At 40.7% G+C, this 9269-nt stretch overlaps 1 protein-coding gene across 10 annotated transcripts in view; it reads right to left on the minus strand.

Moving 5' to 3' along the window:
* The window catches only part of CAMK2D (calcium/calmodulin dependent protein kinase II delta), a 173084-nt gene that overhangs the window by 101117 nt on the left and 62698 nt on the right, over positions 1-9269 (minus strand). The gene's annotated exons all lie outside the window — the stretch shown is intronic.

Raw genomic sequence — 9269 nt, forward strand, 5'->3', positions numbered from 1 at the left:
CAACATTAATCAAAATAAGGCCAAGCTGAACTTCTAGCGTTGCCTTAAATCCTACCTGTTAACTGCTTTAATGATACCTAGCGCACCAGGTACACAGTTCGACACGTGGCAGCCACCCCGAGAGAGTGCCAGCACTCCTGCCACCACGCGCTCCCACCGCAGTAACGATGCTACAGGAACTTCCAATAACTAATGACCAGCAGTCATCATTTTCCCAGCAGGGCTAATCTCTCTCTCAGACCGATTACTCATTAACCTGGATACCCTGAACACGTAGGTGCAGGCGTACCATCTGTTGGCTCCCCCTCTTTGACTGTCGGGTAGAGCAGCAGGCTGTAGGTCTGAATTTGTGCACCGCCGAGCCCTAATGACACTTCTGGAGATAAAATACTATGACTTGTGTCAAGCGCCGTTTTACTTAAGCTGGTTTTTTACATAGCACACTTTTATAATACTCACTCCAAACACCACCATTTATAGTACTACTTCTGCTGCATCGTGGTTAACATTAAGTCATATAGTACTTGTTTTATATAATACATATGAGAGTGTTGGGGGGGTGCATAAGTTATTTATCCTGGAAATACCTGAAGGTCTTCAGGTATGTTAAACTGTCTAGTGTCAGGCAGTATAAAACACGCACGGGTAACTCGGGCGATAAAATACATAATTTGGAGATAACAGAATTAGCCAGCTGCTGCCTACCGTAATCCCGTAATTCCAACAGACTTCTAGTGCATTTACCCTCACTTTCTGCAGCATAATTTCTATGGCTGCTAAGAATACTAAGCTTTTGTCAAGAGGCAGAAAAGGAGCACAGATTCAATTTTATAGTATCAGCTAAAAATAATTTTTCAACATTGAAAGAGAAATAAACTGTAAAACGTTCTTGGAGATGAGGCTCTTTTGCTATTATTTTAACTAGCTCCAATCTGATATCCGAGTGCATTATAATAACCAATCCTTCACAGGGACTCAAACTTCAAATGTCACACAAGCAACTCGGGTTGTGCTCTCTCTGCAATCCTAATTATCTGCATTAAGTTTGAGAACACTCCTAACAACTGAAAGGGGAAATTCTTAACTGCCCTTCCACCCCATAAAAACAGTAGTCCGCGCAGTAAGTTTTGAGTTGAATAACCAGCATTTAGAGAATACAAAAAGTTTAATCTACAAAAGAATATTAGGCATCAAAATACTACAGCAAGAATGAAGAAGTTATCTTGTTTTTGTAATGTAACTCCTACATATTATGGTACCTGTTCTCTCTCATAATACCGTCAGTGTAATTAGGTTATCTTTCCAAGCCACTAAACCTCAGTTCCTCTGATATCAGTTTGACATCGGAGTCTATTGGACGAGAGTCAGAATAGGGTTCGAGAAAAAACACCCTATAAAACCCCTCCTCTTTGGTGCCTGAATACGGTAGTGTGGTCCTGACAGCCTCCTTTTAGCTGGTGCTCGACTCCACGAATTGCCTCAGCACTCCTCCTTTCACCCTTCTCTTCCGCGGGGAGTCCTCCTGTCCCCTGTTCAAGCCGACCACAATCCAGAAGCTTCTCCTTCCTACATCAGCCAAGGGGCGACAGGAAGATTCGCAGCCGCGTTTAACCAGCAGGCAGTTACCAGGCTCTGCGGAAAGCGCGCTTCCAGCTCTGCCCCTTCCAATCAAGCATTGGGTGCTACTCCTTTTAGAGGGTTTCATCTAAACAGAAATTCTAGATCAGCAGAGTCACCCTCAAAGTGGGAAAACTGAATTCTACACAGACGGCTGTGCCAGCACAAGGGAGACGGGGCGGCACAGTGCGACGGCGAGGGTGGCCAGCGGCCTCTGCTGCTGCCAAGAAACTCCCGTCTCATGAAACCGCAACTTTGCTTTCCTGAAGATCACTCTGGCTTCGGCCTGCCCGCTGTGGAGGTGCTCTACGCGTGGCTCGTTAAACAGGACAGAGAGACCCTCTGGACGAGCGAGGTGAGAGCAGTGGGTGCAGATGGGAGCAGCGGGTGCGTAAGGGCACGTGGCAGTGATCCTGGGCGTTCACGTTGGTCCAGGAAGACACTGTCTCCCTGCTGTGAGGATTGCTTCATGTGAAAAGCATCAACAGCTCCTGCATAGAACACGTGAGCTGTGGTGGGAGCGACGACCACAACCTAGGCATCTTCCCACCAGGCTGGCGGCTCGAGTCACAAAATTACTTCTATGTCCTGGTTGTTCCAGCAGCGATTACTATTAAGGACTGAACTGGGACCTTGAGCGCGGTTTCTCCTGCCATTGATGGTGTTCGTTACCAGCTAGCCAGCTTCGGCAGCCTGTGCGCGCAACGCACTGAACAATCAGCTCCTGATCGCAGGCACAACCTCCTAAGTGTGACAATGATATGAATAAAATGACAAATAGTAACAATTCCAATCCTTTGGGATACCTCAGTGCTTATAAAAGCAACGATGGCTAGAGGAACAGATCAAAGATTAATTTATTGATGAACTGTGGAAGCTGGGGTTTGGGGGGGGGGGGGTTTGGGGGGGGTGTGTAAGCAACGATGGCTAGAGGAACAGATCAAAGATTAATTTATTGATGAACTGTGGAAGCTGGGGTTTGGGGGGGGTGGTTGCGGTGTGTGTGTTTTTCCTTTTTTTTTTTTTTTAAATAAACTGTTACCAAAAAATTCAACTTCTACGCCCTCCTGCTGCACTTAATTAAAATGTTCTTAAAAACTCGGGCAGGATAGCAAAGGTTTGTACATATAGAGCCAAGCGTCACACTCTGGCAAAGCATAAGTCTGGAACTCTGAGGATCTAAAAAGTGCCGTAATACAGCCTGAAGAGCACAGTCGGTATAGAAGTCAGAAAATATAAAGGCTTATATAACACACTCAATAAGATAACTCTTGACTACTGTGTTTAAAAGCGCATGGGGATAAAGGGACAGGCTGGGCAGGAAAATCCTAACCTTCTCCTACGGAAGATGTCTCGGGTGCAGCACGCACCCTTACAGTGGAGGGACACTCGGCAGACAACTCTGGGTCTGAAACGTTCAGAACCGGCTCCTTAAAGCTAACCTCACACCAGTCTGGGCGAAGCGAGACAGACTGACCTATTTTACATATATTCGGAAAGCAAACCATTAAATCGTACCAAATAGTAATAGAAGAGATACATTAAGTCTCCGGCTCTCCTGACAGATCTTGACAACTTAATATCAAGTAATTGTCCTCAATTAATGAGCATTATTTTTTTGACAATTCACTGCATCCATCCAAATGTTTTAGGCATAATCAGTAAAGACTTCAGTAAGCACAATTAACGATGTCAACAGAGAGGTCATCGACAAATAGCAATGAATTCGAACGCAAGAAGTCCTGTAAAAATTATAGCTGTTCAACTACTGCAACAAATTTTAAATTAGGACAACGTCAAGAAATAGGGGAGGGAGGGACACGTTGTCGTTATCCACCAAATTTCGCGCGTTAAAACCAACCAAATCTGTATTTGTGACAACAAGCACCACCGTGCAGCTCCAGTAGAAGGGATGCTAGGAGAGGGATGCCAAAGCCCTGTTCCAAGAGGAACAGGGTACCAGGTTTCACACGCAAAAAGGCCAAAACAAGCAGTAACCGTAAGCGGATTGCTCGGAGACATCATTTTTTGCAGAAAATATAAGCAGCATTTGTATAGGGCCTTTTCAGGAATCGAGAGGGAACCTAAATCAGAGAATCGTTGACTGCAAGAATAAAAAGACAGTAGAAATTGGATTTGGTATGAATGTTAAGGAAACATCAAAATACCCTGGACGCAGCTGTCAGTAACACTTAAATGCTACAGTAACAAAAAAAGGAAATACGAGGGCAACGATAGATAAATACATGATGTAAAACTAAATATAAAGGCACATTATTTACTCTTACATCGTCTGAAAGTAGAAGAGATTTCCAGAGCCAAATAATGATAAAGTACGCACTGATTCAGTAGTAGAGATTAAGGCAAACACACGGAGTTCTGCTGCTCTAGCAATTCTCTCTACAATAAAGGGAAAAAACAGTCGCAATGCAAAATGTCAGCCTCTGCAGGCAGAATTATTAAAAAAATAAATACAGAAACATACAGCAAATATACTTGCTCAGAGAAATCCAAGTATTTGGTTTCTACATTGCAAATCTAACTTAAGATGTTGACAAGAAAAAAAAGGTATCAATTTATTAGAAAAATAAGCACTATCCTGCAATACGTTTGAAATAATTAAGCCAGAGTAATTAACTTTTGAAGGCAAATAACACACAGCTTAAGCACGTTTAAATATCAGTTCATTAGAAGGGAGCTGTTCTGCACTTTTTCCCCTCTGTTAGGGATGCTAGTTTCTTTTTTTTTTTCATATTTAAAAAAATACACAAATAAAACACATGAAAAGCTAGCTGTCTTCATTCAAATCATACCAATGAAGACATAATTTTTTAACACAATATTCTTTGCTAAAAGAAAAGTTTCGAAGGCTTTTTGAAGCCCAACAGAGATGTACAGCATAACACTTTGTTTTCTCTACAATAACTGTACTCTTTTAAATAAAGGATGTGAACATTAAGTTACAAGATTTACTATGACGCAACTACAATAAGCACCACAAATTTCCCCAAATACTAACTTTGGAAAATACAACTGTTTGGAATGTAAAAAATATACTGCAACTGAAATACGGCGCTTTAACCCTTACGTAAAATTATCATGTGTCACAATAATTGCATGGTAAGGTTAGTTCTGAAAATACTAAGAAATGAACAAGTTTAGGAAAAGTTGCTATGGATGACAACTCCTGGAGTCAATAATTTCGCATCAGATGTTAAAAGAAAATTAAAAAGCTCAATCCTTACAGCGAAGTGTCCAGGTCCTTAGATACGTATGTTTAAAAGAACTGTAACAACAGATTTAAAATAAAATACAAAAAGGAAACTCCATCTTTAAAATAGTTAGCACTTCGAGTTTGTAAAACACTTTTTAAATCTGGAGGAAAAAAAAAGAAAGAAAACTTCATTACTTTTTCTATAATTTGTACTTCCCAATATTTTCAGTCAACTTTAACAAGAAAAACAGTTGAATTAACTCTACATTTGTTAACAGTTCAGATTATTTTTATACGCTTTTAAGAAGTACGCAGTCTTCTGCCCAGAGGTATAGTTCTTGAGCTAGTCACCACTTGCCAACTGAACCATCATTGTTCGCCTCAAAGCCTATGCCACTTGCATGAGAAAATTTGTCAGCTTAACCCTCTCCTGTGTTTACTTTATTATTTAAAAAAAAAAGTAATTTTGAATTTCAGAAGTTCAAAATTTAAAAAAAATAAATTAAAAAAAAATCTGCAAGATAAGCTCAAAGTTCTTTTATCAACTTAAACTCTTCCACTGAGGTTTTATGTTAAGATTTTTAAATTCAGTTGCAGCAAGTTTGAAACACAAGCACAGACATATACAGTTACAGCATCTTAACGCCCATCGGCTTTGGCTGTAACTTAATCATGGGTCAACCAATTGCCATCTTATACACAGCACGCAGGGAGAGGATCTGAAACGCAAACTAAACTAAGCTTGTGTTAGAAGAAAGATGGAAATACGATCAGTGTCTCGGGGTGGGTGTGGAAACCGAGGGACTGTTGGTCATTTGGCACAAGACGTCTATCTCTGGTGCACTACCAGCACTACTTTAAAAGGCTATTCTGTACTACCTCAGTCTATATTTACAGGATTAGCCAGCACAGCTAGAAACCTTCAAGGTGTCCGAGAGTCTTCCATGAAGTGCTAAATACATCCTATATCGACTCTTCAGGAATAACACACAGATATAATAAAGCACTTCATCGCCGACTCTGAAAATAAAGTATAAACAATTGAAATTTCTTTGCTATTAATTGCTATATCACAGCTTCTGAACTGACACCGTAGATGATTAATTTCTCACAGACACTAAACACTTTCCTTGGTCATTTAACTGTTACCATACTACACCTGAGAGCACTTTGAACCCACAGAGAGCAGGCGGGTACCACCTGGGTAAGGCAATCTAGAGTACTAACCCATACAACGCGTGATGAACACGATACGAATGTTCCTCCTGCTCCGCTGGACAGACAGTAAATTAAACAAGATGAAGAAAACAGAGAAGTAAACATGACGTCACAATTTACTAGGTGAAATAAACTCTCAAATGGCGGAGCCTAAACTAGATGGAGCACTTCCATTTAACCGAAAACAACTTACCGAGTCTAAACCTGCAAGATTCTGGCAGCCCTTGGCTCCCACTGATGTCGCTGAGATTTTAGCATCAGCTGCATGAAGAAATAAAGGGTATCTGCACGTGCTCATGTACTGAAATACTCTGAAACGACAGCCGCTGTAACTGAACATTTATTCAACTACATGAATTCTTCTTGCGTACTGAACTTCGTATTGCTAACTCTGATGCTTCCGCTAGTACATTTCTCTGAAAAAAAATACAATTCCCTCTTAAATTATTAATACCATTTCTTAGAGACAAAGCTTCACATTGTAAGGCCTGCCGATTAAAAGCACCCAGTGAATACAACAGTTACTCGCACTTTCAGCTTACGTGCCAAAGCAAGGACATGCCCTGCCTGTCATATGCCCACAGTATTCAGCCAGAGGTAGCTGTGCCTGTGGAGACCGCTTCAGACTGTGCCATAAAACAAGAGGATAACTGACGAAACGATCCCGTTCCAGTAAAAGGATAAGCAGCACACCATGCTGAGACAGGGTTAACATTCAGCTCTTATTTACAGACATAACAGCGTGCTCAAATAACAAAGCCTAGAGCTGAACATTTCTAGGTATGAATGATAGGCTACATTGTTATCGCATGATTTAAGAACAACAACCGTATTGATTAAAAAAAGCATGCCTGATATTTTTGTAAATCCCAGCAAAAACATCTTACTCAGATATGCGGCTGAATGCACTGCAATATATGAAGGTTACAGCATCATCATCGACTGCAGAATATTCCCAGATTTTCACCCCAAACTTAACTAGTATATTGACTGGTGCCAGTCAGGTGGTACCTGGTGTCACGTAAATTATAATAATGAGCTCTCTGCATTTACCTCATTCAGGTGCTTGTATCAGAGTAGTTGTTATTATACCTGTTATAAAAGGAAACGCTAAATGAATGGAGATACCTCGCACCACGCGCATTGCGCCACGAGGCAGTAGAAAGAGCATTAAATACTCCTTGAGTCAGGGATTTAAGTGGACTTTCAGGTCCAGAAGATGACAGCTGCACTGCCAAAGAAATAAAGTAATCCTTAGCATTGTTAGAGGAGTGTCAGAAACCTTCTGAGTAAGTCTGCAGTACGTAAGTTTTTGTGGGGGGAACCAAATGCAAATTCAACCTTGTGGGGTACCCAAGACGACGACTCGCCTTTAAAGCCTGCATGTTTCTTCTTTGTTTTTCAGGAAATACTGTGTTCCTTCCTTCCTTCCTCCGCTCAGCTTATTTACAAGTACATCCAACTGCAAATGCTGTACATAAATATCTATTTCTGTGGCCCTGTTTTCAGCCAGGTTTCAATTACTGGCGATCTGAAGGTGAATGTCAAAGGGCAGGTCAAACCGAAATACTTTGAGCACTCAGCTCCCAAACATCTGAAGCGTAAGAAGGTGCGCCGCTGCACCGAGAGTTGATTAGGGAAGAAGTGTCCTGCCATGATGAGTACAGCCAGAGAAATGACCTAGCAGGCGGCAAAATCCCACGAATCCTGAGAAAGTCTGTGATAGCGTCTAGCATAAAACGTTTATGCTACAACAGTATCAGAGGAAAAGCTCCAGAAAAAATAAATTCAATAGCAGGTCACTTACTAAAAACAAAAAGTTAATTCCTCTCATTTTTGACAGTATATAATTCATAAGCCAAAACTGTATTCACCTGTCAGTATGAAAAGGGAAAAATGATTATCAGTAAGAGGAAGCCAAGCTTTAAGGCCAAACGTAATAAAAAGGGAACACACAAGTACATTCATATACTTGCTTCCTTTGCTTTCATTTAATTACCTATACTTGATTACAAAAAGCTCTCCTACACCGGCTACATAAGAAACCTTAAGAAAATTAAATGAAAAATACAAATAAGAAGCGCAAAAAGCAGCAAAGCAAATGCAGAAGAAGGAATGCCCTATAAATTCTAATTATTTTATGAAAGCACGTCTCCATTTGTGAACAATGGCATCTATCACAGCAACAGCTCGTTATCAAGATTGGAAAAAGATCACTGCCTGTGAAACACTGATACAATCAGAAAGAAGGTAGCAATGAGAATAATACAGTTTTATTAATGGAAAAAACCTTGCAGCCAGCTTCAAACAACTTCAGTGTGACACGCAGCCAAGAAAAAGAAAAAACAAAACAAAAGATCTAATGCACCGAACCATGAAAAACTCAGCCTTTACAATAATTAATGAAATTCTGTGAAACCGGTAACAAACAGAATACGGATGTGTAAAATTTGGAGCACTGACAGACTGCATGAATGTAAGGACTTGAACCAATCCTAATTTGATATTCTAACAGACCAAAATCTGATATTACAACTTATGACATCTGCATCAGAAAATTAGACTGTCTGTATAAAGATCATATTAGGTAGGCAAATAAAGTAACAAATTGTTTAAGTGGTATCAAAATTTACTTTATTACAAAAACTTATATGCATAGACTATACCTATTTCTTGGATTAAGTCATAATATGTTTTATAATTAGAGAGAGATATAATTAATTTCTTCAGCATAAATCCCTTCTACTACAGTATCATGACGCTTAATCCAAAGCGCTGATCCTGCATGACCACCCAAACTGAGCTTATCACCATGGCAGAAATGTCTACTGCTCACCACCTATCAACATAGGCATCTAAAATTCAAACTTCTCCAAAGCAAAGCCTCTTTCTAACAATAATCTGTAGTAACGTCCATGTTTTTCCTGTTGGTACTTTATTATTAGAGCTTGTAGTCCACAGTGAACAATGTAAGTGCATCTCCCCATGCACTGGTTTTGGCTGGGATAGAGTTAATTTTCTTCCCAGTAGCTAGCATGGGGCTGTGTTTGGGATTGGTGCTGGAAACAGCGTTGATAACACAGGGATGTTTTCGTTACTGCTGAGCAGAGCTGACACAGAGTCAAGGCCTTTTCTGCTCCTCACCCCACCCCACCAGCGAGCAGGTGGGGGGGCACAAGAAGTTGGGAGGGGACATGGCCGGGACAGCTGACCCCAACTG

Source organism: Aptenodytes forsteri, unplaced genomic scaffold (assembly GCF_000699145.1).
Source record: "Aptenodytes forsteri isolate BGI_AS27 unplaced genomic scaffold, ASM69914v1 Scaffold326, whole genome shotgun sequence".
NCBI classification, from domain to species: Eukaryota; Metazoa; Chordata; class Aves; order Sphenisciformes; family Spheniscidae; genus Aptenodytes; species Aptenodytes forsteri.